This window comes from Leptonychotes weddellii, chromosome 12 (assembly GCF_054177405.1).
Source record: "Leptonychotes weddellii isolate Sample4059 chromosome 12, ASM5417740v2, whole genome shotgun sequence".
Lineage (NCBI taxonomy): Eukaryota > Metazoa > Chordata > Mammalia > Carnivora > Phocidae > Leptonychotes > Leptonychotes weddellii.
Genome location: NC_138380.1, coordinates 67,998,108 through 68,024,681, shown reverse-complemented (window position 1 = coordinate 68,024,681; position 26,574 = coordinate 67,998,108). Strand labels below are relative to the sequence as shown.

The 26,574-nt window shown below is 40.1% G+C and overlaps 1 protein-coding gene and 3 long non-coding RNA genes across 4 annotated transcripts in view; 3 read left to right on the top strand and 1 right to left on the bottom strand.

The window, feature by feature from the left end:
• STEAP4 (STEAP4 metalloreductase) overlaps positions 1–13,979 on the bottom strand; it is a 22,798-nt gene extending 8,819 nt beyond the window's left edge. The window contains exon 1 of the mRNA XM_006729587.3: positions 13,898–13,979. The gene's annotated coding sequence lies outside the window, so the exon portion shown is untranslated. The remainder of the gene's footprint in view (positions 1–13,897) is intronic.
• The window catches only part of LOC145716580 (uncharacterized), a 499,927-nt gene that overhangs the window by 28,878 nt on the left and 444,475 nt on the right, over positions 1–26,574 (top strand). The window lies entirely within an intron of this gene.
• On the top strand, positions 3,047–10,226 carry LOC115939624 (uncharacterized). The gene is made up of 2 exons (XR_014139370.1): positions 3,047–3,154; positions 9,916–10,226. It is a non-coding gene; the product is annotated as an uncharacterized LOC115939624 (long non-coding RNA).
• On the top strand, positions 13,752–26,574 carry LOC115939623 (uncharacterized). The gene is made up of 4 exons (XR_014139369.1): positions 13,752–16,153; positions 19,059–19,116; positions 25,994–26,136; positions 26,408–26,574. It is a non-coding gene; the product is annotated as an uncharacterized LOC115939623 (long non-coding RNA).

Genomic DNA, 26,574 nt, shown 5'->3' with positions numbered 1-26,574 from the left:
CATGATACAAAAAATCCTAAGTAAAACATTAGCAAACAGAATCCAGCAGCTTGTTAAGAGAAAATGCACATTGATCAAATGGGGATTATTCTAGGAATGTAAAGATGAGTTCTGTAAATTCAATATTAGAAAATCTGTTAATATAGCTTACCATATTAGAAGATCTAGGAGAATAATACAGTCATATTTATGTATGCTAAATGGGCATATATTAAAATTTGACATTTATTTTTGACTCAGTAAAAAAAGGAACAGATAGGTATTTCCTTAACATACAAAATATCTCTCTCAACCTAAAATCTAGTATCTAACTTAAAAGAAAATTACAAAAAAAAAAAAAATGACTAGAAACACTCCCAATAAAGTCATAAGCCAGACGAACGTATCTGCTTTGACCAATTTAGTTATTATTGTTTGGAAATTCTAGCTAACACAACTAGACCACAGAAAAAAATTTGAGGTATAGAAATTCAAAAGGGGTTGTGAATGATGAAACTGTAGTCTTAGAAAACTCGAGAAAGTCAACTGAAGAAGTACCATACATATAAAATCAATCCAACATCTTGTTTAGGAACCCAATTAATATCAATATTCTTCACATATAAAAAAATTAGTTTGAAGATTTGATAGAAGGGGCCCTACTTAAAGCTGCAACAAAATAGGGAAAATATTTAGGAATAAATGTAACACGATAAGAAGACAGGTAGAAGATCTATATGAAGAAAAATGTAAAATTCCCTTAAGACCCAGAGAAGATTTATGTAAATGGAAAGGTACAGCATGTTCCTGGATGGGCAGGCTCAGCTTTATGCAGATGTCAGTTTTCCCTAATTTAATCTCTAAATTCTGAGAAACAAAGTAATGAATAGGGGGCTAGTTTTATCAAATATTTAAATATTATAAAGCTAAAATAATGAAATAATATAGCAGTGTCACAGGAATAGAAAATGGTCAGTGAAATAGAGTAAAAAATTCAGAAATTGACCTAAGCACATAAGATAAAGATGTCATCTCAAGTCAGTGAGAAGAAAATGGATTATTCAGGAGCAAATATTGGGACAACTAAATAGTCAATTGGAAGAAAAAGTTGAATCTATACGTCATACTCCCCTCCAAGGTAAATTTAAAATATATTAAAGATTTAAATTATGTATGTATGTATGTATCTATTTTAAGTAGAACTATAATAAAACTAGAAGGAACCATGGAGAATTCTTTTATGACTTTAGAGGAAAAAGGCCCTTTTCCTATACCACAAATCCCTGAAACCATTAAAGAATAAAGGGATAAATAAAAATACAAAGTATATCTCTCAACCTAAAATCTAGTATCTAACTTAAAAGTAAAAATTATCATATATATTACATAAAACTGTGATTACATAAAAATAAATAATACCTGCAAAGCAAGAAACCACTGTAAGCAAAGTCAGAAGATCATCAACAAACAGCAAAAAATATTTTTAACTCCTACAAATTAAAAAAAAAAATTGCCCAATTGAAATTGGACAAAGGATATAAGTTGACTTTCATCCTAAGGCGATATAACATAGTAAAAAAAAATCTTAATCTTACCCAAAGTAAAAGAAATGCAAGTTAAAACTAAACTGAAGTACTGTTATAAAGCATGTGAGTTACTTTTTAAAAGCTTTTGAAATTTAAATTAAAAACAAACCAAATAAAAGTTCTCAAAGTTCCTACGGTCCAATAAAATAATTTAGGTTATTCTGAAGAATATTATTTTTCCTTTCAGTAATGAATTTTTCTCAAAAAATTTATTTTAAATAACATTTTTTTTTTAAAGATTTTATTTATTTATTTGAGACAGAGAGAATGAGAGAGAGAGAGCACATGAGAGGGGGGAGGGTCAGAGGGAGAAGCAGACTCCCTGCCGAGCAGGGAGCCCGATGCGGGACTCGATCCAGGGACTCCAGGATCATGACCTGAGCCGAAGGCAGTCGCTCAACCAACTGAAATTTACTGTAAATTTTCAGTTAACCTTTTCCTTCCTTGGTCTCTTTTGTTCAGTAACATATGCCCCGTGCTAACAAGAGCATGGACTATGATGGACTAGGCACTTCTTGACAAAATTTGTTGAGTGATATTAGAAAGATGGAATGTAGGTGTTGGAAGGAGCTGTTTGCTCTGTGTGCCAGGCACAGTGTGGGGCACATAATGAAGAGGAAATTGAGTGATTAAAGTGTAACCACTGGGAAGAATAAGGGAGCAGGTGAGAAGTCGGGAAGATGTTGTAAAGACAGTACTTCTTTCACCCAAATGGGTTTAAAGTAACCCTCAGTGAATTTGCTGTGGAATTTTAAGCCAGTTGTAGTCACTCTTCAGTTCTTCCATGGTGGATTTCATGCCGATTGCAGAGCATAGGAAGCTTGCCCTTTTTAATGGGATGTCAGAAATTTGCCCTTTCCATTGTAGCCTACAGAAAATACCTATATTCTTACCTGAGCTTATCCAAAGACTTAGAAAGAAATATAGTCATTCCATTGGGCAGTTATAAGACTTCCCTGTACTTCCACAGAAACTCTTTGAATAATTGAATTAATCACCACAACTGAATCATTTTTAAAACTAGCTGGTGACTGATATCCTGAACTGAGTCAGAGAAGGGTATGATACAGGGCCTCTCATATGGAAACATAGCTGGGCCTTAGGGAAATTTTTCGTAGCATCTGCAAATGCAAACTAGTTTAGCAATTTATATTATATTGGTTAGTTGCTAATCAGTAAACACCTACTTGTTAGAACTCAAACTCTCAAACTGGTGAATGATGCCTTGATTATTGTGAATGTGTTCAAAGAGTGTTAGTTGGCTGACTATCCCCACACTTTTTATCCAGTGTTTTTCCCTCATATATTGTTTTTTTCTCTCTTACATTCAGATGAACATTTGCAAGCAAAATACAGATTTGATAAAGTTACCAGTGTTCTGTAATGAGATGGATGATATCTTTATTGACATATTTTCACTTGGATCATCTTAATCATTGCAAAGAGAGAGTGATTCTGGAGTCTGTTTTGACGATTTGGCCACTACCTTAATTTATTCTAACCTGTCATAAACTTTTTTTTTTAAATGGAGATATTCACTAAAAAGCACTATTTTTTTGTCCCAACTCTTACTAGCACTATCAGCTTGGGTAAGTTACACAAACTCTTGGTGTCTTAGTTTCATCATCTTTCAAATGAGAGATTGATAGTACCTACTTTTGAGACATTGTGAGGATTAAATGGATTAATGTATCTTTTTTTTTTTTTCTTAGAGAGGGAGGGAGGGAAAGAGAGAGAGAGGAAAGAGAGATGGTGCGGGATGGGGCAGGGGTGGGGAGGAGAGAATACCAAGCAAGCTCCACATCCAGCGTGGAGCCCCATGAGGGGCTTGATCTTACAATCCTGAGATCATGACCTGAGCCAAAATCAAGAGTGAGATGCTTAACTGACTTAGCCACCCAGGTGCCCCATGAATTAATGTATCTTAAAACAGTTCTTAAGACATAGTAAGTACTCAGTAAATTGGCTCTCATTAATAGATTATTCAAATAATGTAGTGATTTTCTAATTTTCAAATCTATTGATTACCTAATTAATGTAACCTTTATATAAATTCTGTAAATTAGGGATTAATTATGCTTCTATAACTGATCATTGGAAATATATAAAATTTATCTGAAATAGCATTCAATAATTCTTAAGAAGTTTCTGCTTTTCCCACTTATTTCTTATAAATAAAACCATATATGAAATGGCTTTAGAACATATGAGTTTATCAAAACAGATGTATAAACAGCTCAAGTGTGAATTTCTCTCATTTGTAATTCTTACTCATTTTAACATTTCCCTCTTACAATGCAGCTTGGCAATCCAGTGTAACACACTTGGGCTGTTATAGCAACCATTGAAATTATTTTCACTTTCTTAAACTTTCAGAGACATCACTGGACAAATTGTAGGTACAAAGACAGTAAGGAGATATTAAAATATCACTGATTGACTTAGAAAGAAATATAGTCATCCTATTGGGCAGTTATTTACTCCTTATCAAGTTATAGAAGTTCTTTTTTTTTTTTTTTAAAGATTTTATTTATTTATTTGACAGAGAGAAACACAGCGAGAGAGGGAACACAAGCAGAGGGAGCAGGAGAGGGAGAAGCAGGCTCTCCGCTGAGCAGGGAGCCTGATGCGGGGCTCGATCCCAGGACCTGAGATCATGACCTGAGCCGAAGGCAGACACTTAGTGACTGAGCCACCCAGGCGCCCCCAAGTTATAGAAGTTCTAAGGTTGATAATGGTGTTTGCCACATCTTGAGCTCCTCTTCAAATCCTCCTGGTTCTATTTCCAGTTACCGGGTAGTAATGGAGCTATGCTGAACTTCCGCTGCCTAACAGAGGCTCACTTTGGGGACTCACATCTTCTATCTCTTGATTCTTGTCCTGAGGTGTCTCTGATACCTGCACTTGCTTAGCATTCAGGCATGTATGACCCATACGGCCACCATAGACCAATGGGGGACAGGACTCCATGAATAAGTGCTTATCCTTTCATCTTCTGGCACTCAGTTCTTTTTTTTTTTTTTTTTAAATTTTATTTATTTATTTGACACAGAGAGAGAGACAGCGAGAGAGGGAACACAAGCAGGGGGAGTGGGAGAGGGAGAAGCAGGCTTCCGGCTGAGCAGGGAGCCCGATGTGGGGCTCAATCCCAGGACCCTGAGATCATGACCTGAGCTGAAGGCAGACGCTTAACGACTGAGCCACCCAGGCGCCACCCAGACTGCCTAGTTTTGTTTTGTTTTAAAGATTTTGTTTATTTACTTGACAGGGAGAGATAAACAGCGAGAGAGAGAACACAAGCAGGGGGAGTGGGAGAGGGAGAAGCAGGCTTCCCGCCGAGCAGGGAGTCCGATGTGGGGCTCGATCCCAGGACCCTGAGATCATGACCTGAGCCGAAGGCAGACGCTTAACGACTGAGCCACCCAGGTGCCCAGTCAACTGTATTTTTTTTTTTTTTTAAGATTTTATTTATTTGACAGAGAGAGTCACAGCGAGAGAGGGAACACAAGCAGCGGGAGTGGGAGAGGGAGAAGCAGGCTTCCTGCCAAGCAGGGACCCCGATGCGGGGCTCGATCCCAGGACCCTGAGATCATGACCTGAGCCCAAGGCAGACACTTAACGACTGAGCCACCCAGGCGTCCCTCTTTTATCTTATATGCTGAGAAATTTATAGAAAATACAAATTAAAGTAAATTATTTTATATAAAAGTTCAATCTTAGCTATACACAGTATTATATTATTTGTTTTTTAGCTTACCCAATTTTACATATTTATACAAACTAAAAATGCAAAAAAAGTTTCTCTAAAAAGGTTTGGAGGTAATCATGGAAAGAACTATAAAGACAAAACTATCATCACAACACAATTTTGGGTAATTGAAATAGTGTGTTGGGAACCATAAGGAACTATAAGTACAAAGAAAGACCCATTTATAGAATTTGGTTTGGATTGGAATGCAGGGAGAGGAGCCATGAGGTGGTACAGACAGACAGACAGATGTCTCCCTGCCACTCTCCAGACTTTTGTTTGATCATCAAAGCAACTTCTTAGAATCACTAAGGTTTATAAAATGCAAATACCACCACAAAGGTTTACACTAGAAACAGTGGTTCTCAACCATGGTGCACATGAGAATCACATAGAGAACTTTTATAAAATATAGATGACCAAACTCTTGGAGAGTCGCAATCAACTGGTCTAGGATAGAGCCTGGGCATTTTTTTCCCCCAAAAAACTCCCTCAGATGATTCTACTGTTGAACCAAGATTGTGAACCATTGCCTGTTAGCTTTCAGTTAATGGCCTGCTACAGTGGTTCTCTTCCCTGGTCACACATTAAAATCGGCTAGGTAGATATTAAATGCTAGGGCATCCTCTGAGATTCTGAATCAGTTGGTCTGAGGTAGAGCCCAGACATCTGTATTTTAAAAAACAAAGAAAACAAACATACAAACTAACAACAACAAAAACCCCAACCCAAACAAGCAATCAGTTCTAAGGAGCACCCAGGACTGAGAACCACTACAAATGAAAAAAGATAAGGCTATCTTTTTTGGAGACGGATGGTGGGGAAGGAAAAGGCAGAGAGAAAGCAGGGTGTTGATGAGGTTGTGAGGAGTTGCAGGAACATTTCACCTACTTTACAACAACTTTTTCCACGAAATAGTCATTGGCTGAGTCTGAGAGGCGAGAATTCCTATTTTTATGAAAACCAGAGGTAAGAATGAGTGTGCAGGCCCCACAAAGAAGAGAATCAAGGGAGCCAGACTCAGGGCTTGGTATCAGAGTCAGGTAGGCTTCGCTCTGTAACCATCTCAAGTAAACCTTGACAAGTTGTTCTTCATGAGCCACAAAGTCCGTTGGATCAAATCCCCCCACCGATCTCCTAGGGTACTCCTGAATACTAACTCTCACATTAGTGAGAGTGAATGAACTTTGTTTCAGTAAATTTCCTACGAATAGTCATTTATCTTCATACTGAGGCCACTGAGAATTATATGAAGGGCCACACACTCCTTCATTAACATTTGGATGAGATCATTATTAAAGATAATTCCCACTTAAGAATTCAGCTTTGAATTCTGAAACGATTGTTTGTCCAAGATGTTGAATTCTTCCACAGGTCGTATCCCCACTGGACGCGTATATTTCTACTGGGGTTGTAGCACACACAATCCAGTGATCTGCCTTGGCCCTTTCTGGGGAGTTAGAATAAAAATAACACTTTTAAACACTATAAGATGTGACGCAGTTTTTCATTTTACTTTGAGGCCTGTAAACAGGGATTTTTTTTTTTTTTAGTCCTTCCTTTTGTTTTATTATTCCTTCTGAATTTCAACCTGAAAGCCCTACATGACTTGACAACATATTTGTAATGAGCTGAGTGAAGCCCATCCATCAAATATTTCCTTTCATCACAAGGCATAGGGGCAGGAGGGAGTTCTGCAATGGTGCCAGTCTTTTTGTGATTAGAACATTTGTTTTAATATATCCCAGGGACAAATGGAAAGCAAAAATATTTTTAAAAATTTAAAACCTTCCACTAACACATGAACCCATCCAATTTATTCATTGAGCTATTTCTGTATTTAGTGAGATCAAGGTTCTTCAGGGAAAGCAAGCATATTCACATTTAAGCCCATATTCTTTTCTGACAGGTATATATTATTGCAGCAAAATCACAAGACCTTGGCTTAAAAAGATCTCTGATTGCAGCTTATGAAAAATGTAACATGTCTATAATCAATGGATTTTTCTACTAATTGTTTTCTTTTTTGACATTCAGTCTTCAGTGTCTATATATTATTTGAAAATATAATAGTGTATTTCTTATTTTAGCCTCTGTATTAGAAGTACCTCTGTTAGTAAGAGTCACATACTAACATATCCAGCATCTAAATAACTAACCCACTGCAGGTTGGTTGCTGAAAAATTGATAAATTATTTCAGTTGTTTTGTAAGAAAATGTTATTTATCTTAGAGCAACCAAGTTTACTGATGATTTGTTTTTATGCTAGGCAATAGAATAATACAAAAGGAAACAGTAGTCTTAACTTGTATGGTTTGATCAAGTCACAAGAGCATAACTAAATCTAACATTCACATTTATGTTCTATAGGGATATATACTTCCTCAGCAATTGCTAATAACTAGAACTAGCTTTGGCCTGTGCTATAACTACAGTGATTCTGTTAGTAACGTTTCACTATCACCCAATGGATTACCAAGACAGCAAAGAGATGCAGATCTCTGTTATCTATCTTAATTGTATTTTAAGAGAAAAATTATTTATTTTTAATTTAAGTTCTTCGTGAAATTCTAGTTTATTCAAAAATCTATTAATACAAGTTTTCGCATTTAGATCTCAGCTGCATCTGTTGAGATAAATGAGGATTGTATTATGATTCCCTGGCCAAGAATTTTATCATGTAGGTTCATTATCCACTGACGAGGCTAGTTAGTTCATTTGATTAAAGCCTGGGGCTCATGACAACAAGGTCAGGAGTTCAGTCTAGTCTGAGTTAATTTGCTTTGACCTCTATTTACCTTCTAAATGCTGAACAACTTCGTAGGAATCTGTAGTTCACCAAAGATTCAGCATCAGGACAGAATCTGGACTGCCACCATCAGAAAAACAACTCTATCTCACTGATTAGGTGGCATTTGGCTTGTACACACTACACGAGCATTTGCTTATTGGATAATTTGGTGATTGCAACAACCCACTTAATATTTAGTGTCAGTTAGTGGGTTTTGCTTTTTTTAGGATTACTGTGGCCAGAGATATTTAGCAAGAGATTTGATCATTTCCATTTTTTTGTATTGAAGATTTTATTGATTTATTTGAGAAAGTAAGAGAGAGAGCACTCGAGAGAGACCACGAGCAGGGGGGAGGGGCAGAGGGAGAAGGAGATGCAGACTCCCCAGTGAGCAGGGAGCCCTACTTGGGGCTCGATCCCAGGACCTGGAGATGGTGACCTGAGCCTAAGGCAGACTTAACCGACTGAGCCACCCAGGTGCCCCTGATCATTTCAATTTTGAATGAACTTTGTTTCAGTAAATTTCCTATGAATAGTCATTTATCTTCATATTGAGGCCACTGAGAATTATATGAATATTGATAATTGCCAAATTAGTTTAGGGGTAGATGAATTTTGCTGTGGATCTGATCCCACTTTGAAGTCCCTGCTGATGGAACTCCATTCTGCTTCATATTATCTATCTTCTTACCGTTTTTTAGAAATCTTCTGGGGGTGGGGCACCTGGGTGGCTCAGTTGGTTGAGTGTCCAACTCTTGGTTTCCACTTGGGTCATGACCTCAGGGTCATGAAATCAAGCCTTCGCCTCCCCACCCCCCACCCTCCTTGGGCTCTGTGCTCAGCGTGGAGTCTGCTTGAGATTCTCTTCCTCTTCCTCTGCCCCTCCCCTGGCTCTCGAGTGCATGTGTTTTCTCTCTCTCAAATAAATAAATAAATAAATAGATAAATAAAAAAAAAAGAAAGAAATCTCCTGGGAGTGATTTACACATTCTTAGGAATATAGTCTCCTTCATCTTTGGGGTATCATTTTCTTCTATTTCTAAGCTGGCTGTGAGAGGGAAGGACTCCCCAGTGGCCATAATGCCTCTAATGTTTGCCAAGACTGATCAGCTTGAGCTTCAGGGCAGGATCTGGCCTTGCAGCCTCTCCTTGTCTTACCCCAGGGGACAAAGTGCTCTTAAAACTCCCTCCCCCTTCCTTGTGTTATACTCTGATATACAAGCATGAGAGCTGTGCTAGTTTAAAGTATTTTTTTAATGAGACAGCTCCTTGTTTTAAATTCCTTGGTTTTCAATCTCAGCTCTTTTCAATGGTATGGCTAGAGACTGGCTTGCCAGGTGAGGGCTTGAACTCAGCCATGGGTGGGAGTTTCCACGCCACAGAAATCAGCAAATGCTACAAATCAGGACTTTTTTTTTCTTTCCTTAGAGAGCCACTTACCAGCACTCCACTGGCTCTTTCCCTCCCTCTCATCCCCTCTCTCCAAGAATGGCACGTGACCAGGGAAATGGGAAAATACTTTGGCTGATAGGATAATACATTTTCCCAGTCCTGTCTGCACCTTAGACCTAAATCTCTTTCCTTAGGGGCCTCCCTTCTCAGAAGGCTCCTAGGCTTTAATGAAAACAGGGTCTGTGTTGGCTCCCTCTTACCCCAGCAAAGGGCCTACACCCTCTCCACCCCACACATGGAATGAACACAGTGCTGGCTGGGAATCTGATTCTTCTAGACTCCTGCTTCCCCCAGGGAGATAGAGACAGGGGCCTCTTTGTGTACTACCATCCCCAAACACATACTTTCCCATTTTCCAGATATGCCTCAAGAATGCACAACTGGAGATCACAGTCTGGGAAAAACAGAGGCAACTGGCACCTTTCATCATTAACTGAATTGAACCGTTTGCCAACCTGCGAACTGCTTTCTCCTCAACATCCTTTCCTTTCCTATGAAGAAATAACTGGAAGCATAATCATTTTTTTTTTTTTGTATAAGAATGACTTGCTATAACTTAATTCTTTTGAACTGTTCATAGGTTTTGTAGCTTATGCCATGCTTTCAGGTATTAAAGAAGGGCTAACGTGTTTTACTTAAGTTAAACTAATTAAAACTGTTAAAAATTCAATATTCCAATTTTCATGACCTCAGTCAAATGCCTTAATCATATTATATCACTCTTTAAAATGAATTAGACTCTAAAGTATTATAGTTACAGTTTTTTTTATGAAACTTACCCAGTATAGCAACATAATAAGGTTACTAAAATTAAGGTTAATGAGAACACCAAGGTTCCTGCAATTTCTTCCTTCTTTTTAAAAATACTTACAATAATTCGCACTATTTATTTTATATGTACTGTACAGTACACGGCAAGTTCATGCTTCTCCTCAAATGGCAAGTAGTCGAAATCTGGACACTTTGACCTTAAGTAGTACAGTACACGGGCATCCAGGCTCATAACCTGCTACAGCCATAAGGGTTCACATATTCCAAAAATCAAGATCAGTTTGATCAATGTCTTGGTAGGGTTTCATGCTTTCAGTAAACTTTTTGAACAGACTCTGTGCCAGGTGCTGCGCTGTGCTCCAGTCTTGGGGACGATGTAGACACAGAATCAAACTGCTATAATGCGATGTGTAAGGACCCATGCACAGGAAGGTGCACCGTGAACCCCATGTTAAAGAATGGGCAGTAATTTACCTGGGAAACAGGACAAGAAAGTATACTAAAGTCTGTGCAAAATGTCTTCAGCCACTTTTTAACTTGGGCTCAAAGCTGTTTCCACACTCTTCAAAAGGAGCAGGTCTAGATGAAACATGCATAATCAGCGTGGACCGTTAATTGTCCCCCTCGTATTCCCAGCATTGGTGCCATCATCACTGAAGGCCTGATTGGAGCCCCTTGCTATTTTTTTCCCTTCTGTATATGGAGCTGAGGCAAAAGAGAATACCTAGTTTGTGTTCTAATAACCTTCTATGAGGCGTGATATATAGTGATATTGCTACCTCTTAGGTTTCTTTTTTTTTTTAAATTATAGTTCCTAACTTTTCAAAATTACCCTTCACACACATTTTTTTTTCCTTTTAAGATGAAAAGTGGACTTTACTTTAGCCTGACATTAGGATTGCTCATATAGTCTACATTTAAAAGAAACATATTTCTCTCAAAATAAGTTTTTCAGAAATCTGTGACTGTCAAAGTACAGTGTGGTAAGAACTCTCACACATGGTGTAATAAACTCTTCTGGGACATTGTGGAGAAGCATTTGGATCAGGATGTCAATGTCCTGCCTAGTTAGAGTGGAAATGCTTGTAGAATAGTACATTTTTTTTTTTAGTGGTATATTTATGAAAGATGATCTTCAAACAGTACAAGCATTCTTTGTTCTCTTTTCCTTAATGATTTTGGAAGAAGAAATTGTTTATGTATATAGGCCAAGTATGTTTTCTTATCATGCATTGTTTTAAGCATTAATTATCCTTTAGTTACTTACTTGGCTTTATTCCTTCCCGGACTGATTTCTTGTCAACAAAAAAACAAGTGTTAATTCAGATCATTTTGGAAATGTCCTAAAAGTCATTCAAAATATCTTGAATAGGTTTAACACATCATGCAGAACTGTTCAGAAAGTCTTCATCATTAACTAATGACTCATTTTCTTTGGATTTACAAAGAACAGAGTCAAATAGGTGACTTCAGAGCTCTTATATTTGTAAAGTCTTATTTCTGTTATTTCTGGAGGAACTATAACTTCAAAAAAACCCTCCCACCCAGAAAACTACATATTCATAGCCTGTGTAGAATCTTAGAGTAAGAATTATAGGTAGATGTGGGTGCAGGCACTTAGCATATAACCTCCTTCTTGGAGGACAACCCAGAGGAAACGAGCTACAAGGTACCCTCGCAAGTCTTCAAGTTTGAAGGGTGATTATGTACATATATTTGACCATAGCTTATTAGCCTTCTTAAGATTTTAAAAGGAAATGATTTTTAAACAGCAGTTGACAAAAGATCCAACTGACTTATAAAGAGAAGCAGATGGTGAGGATCATGAAACACTGGATTGTTTTTCTGTGGGAGATCAGCTACTTGGGAGACTTTAAAAGGAGAATTTATGTCCTTTTAATAATGGCATTAACAATGGTAGAGTGACTAGGGGTGGTCCTTTAGGAGACAGGGAAGAGCAGAGTGCCCAGGGTTGCTTCCATTTTGAAATTCTATGACATATGAATCTATTTTTCTTAAAACTGTTCAGAACAAGGCTCAAGGCCCCAGGTTTTCAATTTATTAATAGGCTTATACAAATTTATTTGGTTACGTCTAACAACAGTTAGCAAGCTTAAGCAATGGCGGGAGTCTGGAAATTATTCTCAAGTTAGGGGTCACATCTTGTACACATCGGTTTCTGAACCTGAAGTTTCTATGTGAATTTCAGCAGGACCATAAATGTTGCCGATGGAGAAAGTGCTATGACCCAATTTCTCTGTACACATGTACCATTTACTTTACAACCTCGAAGCCTGATAAATAGGGGAAAGCTCCATCCCATTTTCTGGGTTGGCAATGTTTGCCATGCAGGTAGGATACATGCAGGTGGAATTTCATCCTGTGCTAAATCACAGCATTCTGAAAAACTCCGGGCCTTGCAAAAGGCCATATCTCAAAAAAGTTACGGCTTCAAATAAATGTGCCATTTTATAAAAATTACACCTACTGTATCAGAAAAAATGTTCTTTCATGTGCGTGACATTTATATGACTGCCATTTATAGGGAATAGGACATTCTCACATAGCACGACTGAAGAATGGGTTTGAAAGCTGAGAATATTCTCTGAATGATAAATGTGGTAGAAGTCTAAGATACTTGTGTGGGAAGAGATGCTCCACAACTGGGTAGTATCTCTATAAAAATGAAACTTGCATTATTATGAAGAAAGCAATTACTTAGTTATGCTTATTGCATTAATGAGATTTTCAATAGATTTCAAACCAGCAAGCGTCTTTGGTCATGGATTTTCACCCTGTTAGAGTTAGAGTGTTGGACTTTGTGGATCATCTGGTCCAGTAGCCTTTTATTTTACATATGTGGAAACGGAGGCTGAGGTGGTGAGCTGCTAGTTAGAACTAGGAGTAGAATTCTCCAACTTCCCTCCCCTATTCTCCATCCAATTCACCTTCATTACACCGGTCATCTTTTTAAAAAGTTCCTACATTACCATCAGGAGGAAAAAAAAAAACAAACTTTCTAGCTGCCTCTGGACAAACAGGGAAACCAGGCTATGTTTATTCTTCACAATAAATTACATTTCAAACAATATTTCTCTGGAAAAGCAATCACGAAATTACAGAAGGAAATTTAAATCAAGGTCAAGGACAAATTTCAGCTCTTGGTGAAGATCTGAGACTGCGGAGATTGCCAAAACCACATTCTTCCAGGCTCCCTTCTCGGTGAGCGTCACAAGATTGCTCTCGTCCAGAAGTAAGGTACAGAGAGGAATACAAACCCTAAGTCTTCCACCTTCGGGTTTCTCTGCACCCTCGGGAAGGGATGAAAGATAAAACTCCAGGAAGCTAGATGCTTGCTGAATTGCTTAACTGATCGCGCGACACTCTTGGATGGCCTTTCCTGGAGAGGGGCGCGGGGGCGCGGCGGGGAGTTTGCCTGCACCTCCCTGCCGGTGCGAGCTGGCGGGGGAGTGAGGTCCTGGAAGCGGGGGCTCAAGCTGGGCTGAAGCGGATAAGGCAGCGGGGCAGCGTGGCGAAAGGTACGAGGCAATAGCCGGCGACGGGACCCACCTGCTGGGAAGTGCTTGGGAGGCGAGGCGGCCACCGTCAGCTGCAGCTCCGCTCAGGGCTGCGGGTGGTGCCTCTCGAGAGTATAAGAGGCCGGAGAGAGTGGAGGGGAGGGCCCGCTAGATTTCGCAAGATAAGCGGTGAAGAAAGCGTTTCCAGGAAGAGTTCAAACTGGGAATCCCGGGCAACTGGAAGAACCAGAACTTCCGGCGCTCTACCGCGGCGGTTGCTGCAGATGTTGCTGAATGGTATCAGCCTGCGGGAGTTTTCAAGGGTTTTCCCCAGAGTCCTTAGAATCTGTGCATTCCAGGCAGATGGAAGTTTAGAGAGGCTGAGGAGGATACGTCTCCTGAAGGAGCCAGACAGCTCTGAGTGGCTGCGAAAACACTACCTGGTCTAGACTTCGAGGCATTTCTCCAGTTGCCATTTTGTCTCAGTTCAGCCTAAGAGTTTGACATCTTTCCCCCTCTATCTGGAAGCCTTGGGTTCTCTTGGGGCCCATAGCGGGTGATCTTGAATTTGGAGGTTTTAATTTAGGTAGATTAAATCGTTCAAAAGAAACAAGCCAAACGAAAGGGAGGGATGATGACGCAGATACCTTATTGTTGATATATATCTATATAATATTGAATAATAATATATATAATTATGCAATTGGATTGATATGTCTTTCTGTATAGGAGGAGCTCAAAAGCTATAGCTATAAGGGGTTTAAAGATTTAATTCATCATGATAACCTATGGGGCAAAGCACCCCTGCACTCTCAAACTCTACAGTTTAGAACCTGGAGTCCTCCCAGTCTGGCTCTTGCCCAGCCATCTGGTCTTAAGTTCCATGGCATACTTGCTAAGACCCAGATGTTCAGCCACATGGAGGCCTGTTCCCAGCACTTTTGAGCCAACCCTTCCTTTGCCTGAATTGCAGCTCTCCCCAGAGTATCTTGTGGCGTTAGCTCAGACCTCACATCTTCCAAGAAGACTTTTCTGAGCCTGTCCTTGCAATTAAACTTTCCTTTCTCAGTACAGTGTAGTTGATACTTCCAATACAGCAGTTAGGACGGTTTGCCTCTTGAGAAAGTTATTGTGTCTGTATGTCCTCTCCTGGACTGCAAGCTCGGGGGCTGACACCCTATCCTTTTCAGCCTGGGATTCTCCACCACACCTAGCACAGTGCTTTGCTTATAATAGGTACTCAGTATTTATAGCACTCATTAATAAACCTACTGTCAATTATATTTTGTAAAAGGTTCATCTGATAGTATTCTTTGGATGAGGAAGAACTTGAAAAAGTATTCATTGATGTTATAGCATCAATTTTTCCAGCTTGAAGATTGACAAGGTGAGAGAAAGGGGTGCAACTAGGAAAGAAGGCCTCCTGGTGTGTCCCTTAGAGGCCTCATGGTTGAGCATCAGGGTTTGGGTGACTTGCTCCTGGGCTAGCATCTGGCTTTAAGCCTTGTGGGCACAGAAACTTGATTCTTAGCACACTGAACTTGACACTTACAACCAGAATGCTGATCTGTTAGTTGTCAATGGAATATAAAGGAAATAATTACTGTGAAAATACAGTTGCTGAGGGCACCGAACGTTCTAGCCATCACATTCTTTCCCTGGAGACATGTCCTGAGGAAGCCATTTGATGCAGAAGTCTGCTCTCTAAGTGGGGGAGTGAGTTATCAGATCCCAAGTTTGCTGGCATCTAGCCATCCACCACTGACACCATGGTGACATATCTGCCACCAGGAGCATGTAGCTGGGTCTACGGACCAGGTCACTCTGGTTTCTGAGTGGTGTTTGGATCCATAATGAGTCGACATATGGACAATCATATTCCCAAATGCAGCCTCCAACTAATAACAGAATCATTGCTTTTTATACTTATTTTCAGGTGGGCAAAAAATTTTAAAACCCGATTTTTATGAGAAGCAGATATATTTCAGTTATGTAAGCTCTTTTCTTTGCCAAAGGCAACCAGAGTCCCAGAAAGGGAAGATGAAATTACTAGAATATGAAGGATAGAAGAAATTGTCTTTATTAGTACTAACCTTAAGAGGTGCTTGACTTATTTATCATGCGGTTTAAAGATTGATTTTTCCTTTGGTCCTAGGAGGGACACAAAATTCATAACTCTCCTAGTCTTTCCTTAAACCCTTACTGTCAGGAAAATTAAACTTTCAAAGATGCCAGCAACCTGAAGACCCAAGGCTTTGCTGTTGGCAGAATTCATCCTTGTCCTGAAAGCTTATCATCAGAACTCCAGGTAAGCCTTCCCAGATGTTTCGCACACCCCAAGCATTCCTGTTTAGAAATGTCCATGTTTACTCTGCCCTGAGTCTCTTCTCCCATGTCCTCCCTTGCCAGCCTGCTCTCTCCATTTCTCTATGTGGCAGAACTTGGGAAAATTGATGAAGTAGGCCTAGTGCCAGTATTAAATGATTGAATGAAAGTATGCCTTTAACCTTGTATCTCCTTTTCTTTGTCGTTTTTCTCCTCTTAAGGGGCCGTTTTCTGTACAGGTCTTGACCACTCCTCCCTCTTCCCCAAGGCCTTTCCTTACAGTGTATCACACATTATCAAGGGGGCTGGCTGGAGAGGTGACTGACTTAATAGTCTATAGTTAGCATGTATTTGGGAAACTCTTGTTGACCTAAACATTTGCCCTCTAGCTGTTTTTGAAAAACAAAACAAAACTGAAGCATTCCTGGAGATGTCTGGCTTATCCAAAGAAATAGATCTCTAATGGGGGGGGGGGGATGGATTTCAGGCACTCTGGGAGATATTTTTGAATATGGGTATAATGAGTATTTTGTCTTTTGCTTGCCTAGCATCCAAGGTCAGGACTAGGGTGAGATGAATGGGGAGCCTAGGGCACAACATTTGAGGAGCGGTTCACTCTCAAAGTAGACCCCCATGAACCAGGAAGTGAGGCCCCTTGGTGATCCACTGACTTCCTCTTGTCCTAGCCTTGCAGAATCCATTTCTCTTTATGCTAATCGCATCTTTATTTTCCTTTGAAACACACCCTTGCACAATCTCAGTCCCTGTGGTCCAGGTGGAAGTGACAGCACTGGGGGGGGTTGGGCTGTGTCAGTTTCAGAAATAGATGCATGACCTAGACCTGGCCAATCAGAGCACACAGTCTTGTCCACAGTGATTGGTTCAGTGATGACATGTGACCTAGGCTGGGCCAATAGGTATCTTTCCTGGAACAACTCAGAAGGAAGCATGTTCTTTACAGAAGGTTGTGGAGCTGCTAGAAGGTAAACACTAGGTTACTGTGAGGAGAGAGTGAGCTTGAGAAAGAAGCCAGTCAAGGCAAAGGAGGGTGAAGAAGTGAGAAGGAGGGATGCCTGGGTGGCTCAGTCGGTTAAGCGTCTGCCTTCGGCTCAGGTCATGATCCCAGTGCCCTGGGATCGAGTCCTGCATCAGGCTCCTTGCTCAGCAGGGAGCCTGCTTCTCCCTCTCCCTCTGCTGCTCCCCCTGCTTATACCCTTGCTCAGTCTCTCTCGCCCACTCCCTCTCTCTCTAACAAATAAATAAAATCTTTAAAAAAAAAAAAAGAAGAAGTGAGAACGAACAGATTTCTGAAGTTGTTGGAACTCTACACCTGAAGAGGGTTCTCCACCCTGGGCTTTTTGAGTTCCACGTGTCCGTAATTGTGTGTTTGTTATCTGTACCATCCTGCCTAAGGAAGTGGGACTGGGTGGGATGAGAAGGGCACCTGCTCAGTCTTGCTTCTCCAGTAAGACTGCCTCCTAAGGTGGCTTCATCACACCATGCAGCCAGAATGAGAGTGACATTTGTTGTCTGGGGGGAAAAACAATTTTTTTTTTTTTTTGGTAGCAGATTTGGGACTTGAGTGAATAACCTCTGGCTGAGGTTTCTCAGCTACTTTTTGGTAGATGTGGAAATTTAATTTCTTGTTCCAGCCAACTTTTTTTTCTACTTCTTTCTTACTCTCCTGGACTAATAGAGCCACCTTCTCTCCCCTCCAAACTGTGAAACTGCAAAGGGCTAAAACCGGGTTCATAACCTGAATTTATTTACTATACCAATCTCTAGGATTCCTGCCAACAAAGAACAGGAAGCAAAACCCAACAACATTTAGCCACCCACCCATTACCCAAAAAAGCTCTGATGGGAAAATATGCCAGACACTGACAATATTGGAGACTGGGCTAGGCGATGATGTCAGGAATGACAATAAAGAATTTAAAAATAAAACATGCCCTAAAGACCCTGATTCTGTCACTAGAAATTCAAGAGAAGGTAAAAGTGGAAGAGTTGAGTGTGTGAGATGAGTGAATAATAATACTTTAAAAAGTCACTGACTAGGGGTGCCTGGGTGGCGCAGTCATTAAGCCTCTGCCTTCCGCTCAGGTCATGATCCCAGAGTCCTGTGATCAAGCCCCGCATTGGGATCCCTCCTCGGCGGGAAGCCTGCTTCTCCCTCTCCCACTCCCCTTGCTTGTGTTCCTGCTCTTGCCATTTCTGTCAAATAAATAAATAAAATCTTAAAAAAAAAAAGTCACCGACTAGAGGTAAAGGGCAGTTACTTCTGGGATTTGGAAATGGGGAAGGAATCCCTGTCCACTTTATCTGAGTCTCTGACTCTCTGAGTCACAAGATCTGTGGTGCTTTGGCAGATTTCCCCAAGAGAAATTTGGATGTGGCCCAGGCCACACCTGCTGATCTCAGAGGAGGTCACTTGGCCATGATACTATCAAAGAACAAGATCTTCAGGGGCGCCTGGGTGGCTCAGTTGGTTAAGCGACTGCCTTCAGCTCAGGTCATGATCCTGGAGTCCTGGGATCGAGTCCCGCATCGGGCTCCCTGCTCGGCGGGGAGTCTGCTTCTCCCTCTGACCCTCCCCCCTCTCATGCTCTCTGTCTCTCATTCTCTCTCTTGCAAATAAATAAAAAATCTTAAAAAAAAAAAATTAAAAAAAAAAAAAAAGAACAAGATCTTCAGAGGCGCCTGGGTGGCTCAGTTGGTTGAGCATCCAACTCTTGATTTCGGCTCAGGTCATGATCTCAGAGTCCTGGGCTCGATCCCTGCCTTGGGCTCTGTGCTCAGCTCAGAGTTTGCTTGTCCCTCTCCCTCCCCCCAATAGCGCAAACACTCTCTCTCTCTCAAATAAATAAATAATTTTTTTTTTTTAAAAGAACAAGATCTTCAAAGCCTGAAGAGATGAAGAAATATTGAAGTGGAGTTAATGTTTTGGTAAATGCAATTTTTGATAAATGATACATGTTTTGATAAATTAATGGAGATATTGTTTTGGTAATTCAAAAACTGAAAATAAGCTTTATCTCAGCCTCCTGGTAAAGAAGCTGATTGTCAAGTTGCTGGGAGAGTCATGTTTCAACAGTGGATGGTGGCTCCTGTTAGTATTGGAAATATTGGTAGAGGTGAATCCAGTACAGCGAGCTAATCTGTGCCTGATGCCAGTAAGGAAGATTAGTTGAACTGTTGAATTGTCATATACTGAAGAAGAGACAAAAAAAGAAAAGAAAAGGGTGAATGTAGCTTAATCCATTGTTCTGCTCAAACAGAATTTGCAATGAAATGAGTGTAAAGCAGATCGCAGGAGAAAAAAGACAAGAATAATGAAAGTATGAGGCCATTTTTTCCCCCCGCATACTTTTGACTGTTTATAAAGATCAATTACTTGCTAAGGGTTATTTTTCTTCCTTGAATTGCCTTAAAAATAACTATAAAACTTTATCATGCTGGTAAGGAAATGCCAAATATAGATGATTTGTTTTATATGTATAAATTATTTGCCAAACAATTGATTTCACTACTGTAGATTGTTTTTGGTTATGTAAAACTTCATTTGAAAGGATTAATTAAAATATTTGAAAAATTGATGCACAGGTGCAAAATTCAAGATTTGAAAGCAGTGCATAAGAAAGCATTTCCCCCCAGACATTGAGTTCTCCTTCCCGGAGGCAACCCTGTTGATGATTTATTGGATTCCTTTCATAGACAGGCTATGCATATGAAAACATGTCTATTTAGTCTTAAAAAATCCAAGTGACAGCCTACTAGTTACATTCTACTCCTTGCTTTTTTTCACTTAACAGTGCAACTTAGAGATCATTCAGAAAGAGCAGTCAAGCAAGCCTATTTGAATTTATGTCCCTACATGCCCAGGCCACCTCCCTTTCCTGCATCCCCCCTTTCTCTGCTTTGTTTCCATAGCTCTCACTACTTTCTACTGCATTGTAATGGAATGATTTACTATGTTTATTGTTTGTCTTTCCCCTGGATTGCCGGAGCCATGGGGACAAAAAATTTTTGTGCTGTTTGTGGTCTGCTGTGTATGTAACACCTAGAATGGTGACTGGCACGTAGCAGGCTCTCCATAAATATTGTTGAATGAATGAATGAATGAATGAATGAGTGTTTCAAAGGAAAAATGATGCGTTGGTAGAAACCCATAGAGAAATATGTAGAAATTGAAGATCTTTGAAACCATTCATGTAAAAACTGTATGGATGTGATTAAACCGGCTCTTCACCAGCGGAAATGGAAAGCTCAAGTAACTGGCTCTGTTGATTGCCAAACATTTTTGTGCTAAAATCGTTCAGAAAAGGCCAATGCCTCTGGCTACTTATCTCTTGCTATTCCCAGGGTTCTGCTTTTTTTCCCCCCCCCAGACTTCTTTTTCAGCTATAACCTTTTCATTTAATTACTTCCCTCCCAGCTCTGTATCTTCTATGTTTGCAGTAGCATTTTGTGAAAATGTAATGGAGTTCTGGGTCTTTTTTCTGAAAGCGTCTTTGTAGTGAGATATCTCACTAAGTCCCAGCAGTTAGCACTTGTAAACAGGCTGTGGGAGGATGTCCAGCATTCATTATAGAAAACGAAGGAGAGCCTACCCTCTTCGCATTTGGGGACCGTACAGAAGGTGCTGAAAGGGTTTGGATTAGTCAAAACAGTCACCTGTGTTTTTATATAACGATTGCAGGAAAAAGGGCTGTTGGATGGATGCTTTCAAATGGCCTAAGTAAAAAAATATTTAGAATCATTAAAAAAAAAAAAAAGTGGTGGAGGAAAACAAAATAGCTTGTTCTCCTGGTCCCCTTTAGGTAGATCTCTGAGTTGGTGGGGCTAGTGGCTATTTGGAATATTCTTAATTTGTGCTTTCTTGCATTTTGTAAAGCAGTGATTACCTAGTGGATTTGATACATGAGGAAGACCACACATGAAAGCATACTTGGAGGCAGTGGACTGGTAGGTTATAATTTTTTATGTCACTCAAATATGAATTACTTAAAACCCTAGATCAGAACTATTTTAACTTTGAACTTAAATCCAGGGCCATTCTTATCTTAATGGCTGTTCCTTAAGAAGAAAGGAAGAGACATATTTTAAGTAAACACTAGAAACTTAGAGAAGTTTGTCAAATCTTGTCAAAATCCACTTGCTAGAAATAAAGCCTTACTATTTTTTGGAGGGATTGACATCTTTCGATCCTGGTGCCCTTTTCCCCTTCAAAGAATAAAGCCTTATTTGACCAGAGCCAAGTAAAGGTCACACCTAAGAAAACCAAACAGATTCAGTCAAGTACATTGACTTTAACTGTAGCGCCATTAGGACCCTGTAGAGAGCAAAATGGAGTCTCTCATGTTAAGCAATGACGCAAGCAGTTTAGGTATTGTAGCTAGGAGATATCCCCAGGACCAGTGTCAGCTGACACCCCAGAACTGATAATGAGTAGAACCAGAGGAGGTCTGCGGAGGCCTGAGATCCATTAAATCCCTTTACAAAGGAGAGGATTTGGGTAGTAAACTGTCAGACTCTTCAGACATGACCCCTCTATGTCTGGCCACTTAAAAAAGGCAACAGCAGCCGAAGGCTCTGCCTGATGGATCTCCGAACAGAACCAGGATCCCTCGCTGCTTGAACATCAGAAGCAGTCAGTGCCAAGAGCTGACCCGGACCTGACCGAGGCCTCATCTTAGCTGCGTGCCCACAGACTGACTTCACATGTGGTTCATTAACTTCCTGCACCCTTCTGTTATCTTGTGTGTTATCTTCTGTCCTGCTCCGTGTGCTGTGTCAGAAGCCAAGTTTAATCACATGGTGAGATGTCATTGAGTCTGGAATCCTGAACCTGCTTTATAATTGTGATTTAACTTTGCTTTACGATTGAATACAGCTGACATTGTGGAAAGGCACAACTCGTGTGTGCCTTCATAGCATGCTCATGACAGACCCCCTCGCTCAGGGACATTTTAGTGAATTCTAAGAAGTTCAGGTTCAAGGCTACTATGACTGAAAGGGAAAAAGGAAGAGACAGGAAAACTCTAAAAAACAGACTCAAGGGCTCCAAGTATGACTGTCTGGGATACTTTATTGTAGGAACAAAACAATCAGGAAATACTAAGGGAATTACCATATATGTCATAATATGTTAATCTTCATATTAATAGCCCTATTATGACAAGAAACATTATGTTTAGTGTGCTTCAATCATACAAAGAATGGTATAAAAACCATTTTAATGGCATTTCTATCCAAAATGATTGTCATAAAGTCAGTTTTTTTTTTAAAAGATTTTATTTATTTGTTGGGTGGGGGGAGAGAGAGAGAGAGAGAATAAGCAGGGGGAGTGGCAGGCAGAGAGAGAGAGGCAGGCTCCCTGCTGAGCAAGGACCCCCAATGTGGGACTCGATCCTAGGACCCTGGGGTCATGACCTGAGCCAAAGGCAGACGCTTAACCGACTGAGCCACCCAGGTGTCCCATAAAGTCAGTCTTTTATACTGACCCGCCGTCCTTCCCGAGAAACCACTCATAGTCAAGCATATCCACCTTTTCATAACTAATAATTGCCACACTTTCACTTCAAAACTCTCATTTTCTCATCATGACCTCTGTCCATCCAGTCCACTCACCCTGTCTGTCCCACTCTTGCTAGCTTCTAACTTCATCAAGACCTCCAATTCCTGCTCTTATTTATTTTTCTATTTGTCACTTGCTCTTGCTTCCCCCCATCTTTTCGCTTCTCTTACCCAGCTGAGATTCTGTATACTACTATGACTCTTTTCTTGCAAATGCTTTTTGATTCCCTTGGCTATCTCTTTGTGCATTTCCCTTATCTGGCAAAATCTCAACCTTGGTTTCCCCCAGCTAACTGCCTACTTTGCACCTCCACTCAAAGCAGCTAAGTGTTGCTGGAGAAAATCACAGAGTTGTGCTGGCTGGAGTCATTTCAAAACCATGACCACACATGGCACATTACACTAAGTGACATCCTACTGTACCTGGCAAGCATATTCAATGCCTAACTCTCTGAAATGACTCCTTAAATCTCTACTTCTCTTCCCCACTCAGTCAGATGTTATGAACTCAACATGATCTAATTTTCCTACCTCCAGTTCTAAGAGCCCACCATATTCATCCTCACACACTCTGCCGGGTCTTTTTGCCCTTGAGGCCATTTTCTCCAGGTATGCTCTGGATCCCACCCCACACTACCTGCATAAAGACCACTCCTCCAATTATCTTCTTCCTTTTCCCAGTCTTCAGTCCATCCCTGTCCAATGGATTGTAGCTGATAGCGTTCAAGTAATGACTTCATACACTAACCTTGAGCATTTTTTCCCATTGCGGGATGTTTGCATGTTGTAGTTACTACGGCTTCTGCTTGGAAAGGTCTTAGCTCAGAGCTACAAGTGACTGCCTCATTATTCTGGTCTCAGCTCAGCTTGTCTTCTTGTTGCCTTTAATGACCTTCTCAGCTCCGATTAGCTCTCCCATCCACCACCGTTCAGGTAGGCACTGTATGTCGCATTACATAGTTTTATTTTCCTCATGGTACATATTACCCGAAAGTATCTAACTTTTTATTGATATATTTATGTGTTTCTTTTCCCGCTGGAGTGTAAGTTTGTTGAAGGCCAGGAACCGTTTCTTCTTCATTACTGTGTTACTGTATTGCTGGAGAACAGTTACTGGCATTCAGTAGGTGCTCAATAAATACTGACTGATGGATTGATTGGATTGACTACTTCAAGGTAGTAATTACAATAATTTGGAAGACATTGTTCCCCAGCAATGTGGATGAAAGATGTATTAATGTGTTTTCTTGTTCAAACAAATCTTTTTCTGGAAGGCTAGTGATGGGAACATGTGTGCTAAGAAAAATGCTTATATAGAACTTCTGATGTGCCAGACATTCTTCTGGACACTTTTCAACTATTAATTTATTTAAACCTCACAACAACCCTCTGAGGCATGTACAACAGGTGAGGAGACTAAGGCACAGAATGTACCAGCACACTTAGGTGTTTCCCAAACTCAGGTTTCATTGTTGCTTCAGTGGGAAAAATGTTGAGCAGTGTTTCTCTAGCATAAATCCCTTCAGATCATCACATTTGCAGGTGATCATTTCCATAAGAAGGAACAAACATTTAGTATGAAGTATCAGGCAATCTTGTAGCTACCATTAATCTTGGATTCACTATACCCCAAGAACTGTGCTAGGCATCACGGGAGATACCAAAGAAGAATAAGACTGGGTCCTTTCTGGAAAGGTGGGGTTAATCTGTTTAGTAAGTCTAAGAACTGTAAATCTACCAAGGACTATATAGTATCAATAAGTAGGTGAACAAATTGATAAAATATTTACACCTTTGAATGCATACTTCTAGTTTTTAAGTGACCATATTCTTTCTATTTTGAAGACATGAAAAATATTCATGAAGTTATATATGTGAACAAAGGCCATATCACCATACCTTGGCACCTAGCTTTTAAAGTCTTAGGATATATAAAGGGTGTTGGATCCAAACAAGAATTTCCATATTTGGGCATCAAGCAGTCTCCCTTTTCTGAATGCAAGTATAAGTTGGTCTACCCAGCTCAGATACCATTTTTCTTAATACCTCATTAAGAGTCTTTTTCCCCACTTTTTTAGGACTTTATGTAAACATAAAAGCCTTAGTTTAGCAGAGTTGGCTACATACCACTAGATGAACTATAAATTTTTGAAAACTCACCAAGTGCTAATTTGAGAACAAATATAGACAGCATATCTTAAACAATTCAGTCATAGCTCCAACACGGGGTGGGTGATACTCAGCCTATTTCCTTCAAGAACGAGGAACACCCTTAGGCAGCAGTGACTAAGGAGACATCTGTCTTCATCCTGTTTTTCCATCCTACACTAGCCCACACCTTCCAGGACTGGCCTGGGCACAGCTCATTTCAGAGATGATTACCGGGAGTTTCTGGTTTGTGTCTATAATTTCTCAAAGTTAAGTCCCTAAAATATCTTAACTTTCTGTTTCAACTACACAGTCTGCACCAACTCTATTTCAGTTCTGTAGCTACATATACTACCCGTGTTTATTGTTCAGATCTGCAGTGCTAAGAATTTATGATGTGCAGTTTTTTAAAAATACAGAAGTATCCACTGAGACTGTGTGTAAGGAAAAAAATGCTTTATACTTAGTGTATTTCCTGTCATCATCTACCAAAAGCCTCAGTAGCTAGCATGTATGAAATTTTAAGATTCTTTGGTGTAGTAAGTTGAATTGGTGTCCCCCTAAGAGATATATCCCAGTCCTCAACCCTTTGAGTCCCCTGTGAATGTGAACTTATTTGGAAATCAGGTCTTTGCAGATGTAAGTAGTTAAGGATCTTGAGATGAGATCATCCTAGATTTAGGGTGGGCTCTAAATCCAATAACTTGTATCCTTGTAAGAGAATGGTTTGAGACACAGAGAAAAAGTCCAGATGAAGACAGAAGCAGACCCAAGCAAAGGGATGTTATGCAGACCCAAGTGAAGGGATGCCAAGGGTTGCTGCGAGAAAGGCCTGGAACAGGTTCTTCCTCAGAGCTTCCAGAGGGAACTGACCCTATTGAAACCTTGATTTTCACCTTCTGGCCTCCAGAACTGTGAGATAATAAATTTTTGTTGTTTTATGCCACCAGTCCTATGGTAACTTGTCATGGCAGCTCTAGGAAATTAATACACTTGGTTTTAGGTGGGAAAATAACAAATTCTTGGCTTGAGTAATGCCATGAAGATCCTCACCTATTACTGATTATTGCTTCTTTTATGGTTATTTCCTGTCTCATAGATCATCAGTTGCCCACTTTTGCTGGGATACCTTATTAGTTAAGGCGGTTGCTCCTAACCTTTGCGATAAAGACAACCCAATACCAACAACAATCAACCAACCAAGTAAATAAAAAGAAATCTGTACTTCTGTGGCTTTGCTTTGTAAGTATTTCATGTATATTATTATAAACACTACAATTATCATGCATTTTAAAATATTTTAATGAACAATGCCTAACTTAGAATTTTGGTGAAATGAATCTTTCTTCTAGTAGAATTTTAATCAAAATATTGCAGAGAGAAATATACTTAGCAACATGATCTTGGATAGTTAAGATTGTCATATGCCCATTATGGGTTTTCGGGACACAGAGAGTAAATCATGTGAGGCTGGAATACTTGAAGGAACACCACTGTGCTCATCTTTCTTCAGGGCCCTTCCAGGAGCCAGTTTAGCAGTAAAGTGAATTTCTTGGATGTTGCTTGTCAGAGTGTATCAGAGATTCTCTGCATCTGTGGACTTTAATCTTTCCTGTGCCGGCTGCAGTCACAGTTCTGGGTCTTTGCTGTCTGATCACTCACTGATGTCCAAATAGTTCT